The sequence below is a fragment of the Zerene cesonia genome, chromosome 15 (genome assembly GCF_012273895.1).
Source record: "Zerene cesonia ecotype Mississippi chromosome 15, Zerene_cesonia_1.1, whole genome shotgun sequence".
NCBI lineage: Eukaryota > Metazoa > Arthropoda > Insecta > Lepidoptera > Pieridae > Zerene > Zerene cesonia.
In genome coordinates this window covers 6546135-6548441 of record NC_052116.1, presented here as the reverse complement: position 1 = coordinate 6548441, position 2307 = coordinate 6546135, and positions in this window count along the sequence as shown.

Below are 2307 nucleotides of genomic sequence, written 5' to 3'. Positions count from 1 at the left end.
ACATGTAACAATTTTTGTGTTTTTTTAATTGAAAAAAATATTTCGTTATATGGATTTTTTCTTTTTCAGTTTTTTTTCTCTGTGAACCAACGAAAAAGTACGGCGCACAAAAAAATATTATCTATGCATAAAATACTTTTAAAATAAATTTATTTCACGTTGTGTCGAATCACCCCCTGGACTACGGAAAGAGAGGGGATTGCAACCGTCTATTTTCTCCCCTTGTCGCATGATTTTTGTACGGCGTTGCGGAATAATGGATTAGAAGCAGTATTGAAATAGTATGACGCAGTTGCCGTACAAAATCAAATGACCAAATTTACCCCGGTAATTGTCGGAAAATAAAAAATAAATCCGACTTTGTGGCGCACCATTTTTTTACGGCACTGTGCGTTTTCTTATTATTTTTAATGGATCTATCGGTGGTAATAATGCCGTACAAAAACATGTGACCAAAATGTACTCACTCTACCTGTACTTTTGAATTCTCACCTGCACTCAGTTGGACAGCTTACAAGTGACGGCATAGTGCTGAATCTTATTATTTTATGCTCTTATATCGTTCTAGATAGGTCACCTGGTGGTTCAAATGACCCGTATTTTTTTCTATATGGGCCTGTAGTCTATAAAGCACTTAAAATATTCCTAAAATATAACTTAGTGCTTGATTGAACAATTTCTGCTTTAAAAATGAGGACCAGACTGAAATTACTTCTGATATTTAAATCACGGGGAAGACCTGATCGCTTTAAGTGTTTTTAAATAACTTTTCCCAATTAAAACCTAGTACCAGTAGTAGGAAATTCCATTGTTACGATTGTAGATATTGCTGCACCTAATTAGACGCAGTGTATCTAGTACGTAACAAGAAAGGAGTGTGTTAAGTCTTTATAAGGAGTGTGTTAAATAGCTTTGAGTGGCTCATTAGGAGATGGTAGCACTTCAGTAGAATTCACGGAAACTATGCCTACGACTAGTAAGATTGTCGATTCACTAGCAAATGAAACACTGATTTTATTTGTGCCTCATGTTTTTACCTGTATGAATAAATAGATGTGTATATTTTTTAATTTTATTTAATAATCGGTCCCTACGCAACTATAAAATAAGTACTTAGATGATGCAGAATATAATTGAGAAGTGTCTTAAAAAAACTTAATAGCAAAAACATATTGAACATAGTGTAATGATGTAATCTAAAAGTTTTCTTAGTAGTTAGCGACTAACGTGAGTACCAATTTACCTAGTATTTACCGTAATTGGCATTTTCTTGGAGTGTTTGTTATTCTTGAGAGATAGACGTGGGGTGGATTCTATGTAGATTACTCGTCTAATAAATGTGTAGGTGGAAAAGTTTTTCTCGTAAAGAAAGCAGGTCATTATGATGCTGTCGTTTCCATATCTATGACCGTATCTACGTAATGGGCGCTCGTTAAGAACTCTTGAAGTTTTAATTTATGCATGTTGTTATTGTTTTGTTTACTGAGACTACTTCTCGGAAGTTTTATTTTTATTAACCTGTGTGTAAATGCACGGGTTTTATTTGAAATTGTATAAGGATGTCTATAAACTTGCTTTAGATACCTATGAGGCATGGTCTAGACTCCACACCTATTTTACTCAAATCATCTTACACGATTTATTATAGGACAGGTATATTGTATTCCTACAATCAATAAAAATGCTTAATAGATACTTTCATTGGAAGATTTCTATACTTCTTTTAAATCAAATTCAATAATAAGATACTGCGATGTAGGATATCAAAATCTCCCTGGAAATCCGCGTTGAATTCATTTAGTGGTTTCTTTTTCTTTGAAGCGCAATCACTTTAACTGTCAGATAGAACAGAGCGTTAGGTTCAAACTCACGGTCTGAAATAAACCCCTCTATTGCACAACGTCCACACGAAATCTGCCAGTCAGCATATTAGATTCCGTCCGGATTTTCCCTTTCATTAGAAGCGAAATTGTTGCGCTAGATATTTGAGCTCAACTTGGCAAATTTGCACATTGGTGAGTGAGTTTTTTAACAGGAAAAAAAAAGTTAGATGATCGACGATAATTTGCGTTAGCTGTGGAGTTTCAGATCTATTAAAGTAGGTTTTTAAATTCTAATTTATTGTACACAGTGACTGTTGTTGATTCACAGGTAAGTACCTGTATTAAATACATGTAAATATATACAGAAAATTAAAAAAAAGAAACATGGGCAGCATTACAATAATTACTGCATTTTATACTAATTAATCCACTGAAACGATTGCACATAATTTAATGTAGATGGAATAAAATGCAGATTAGGAAA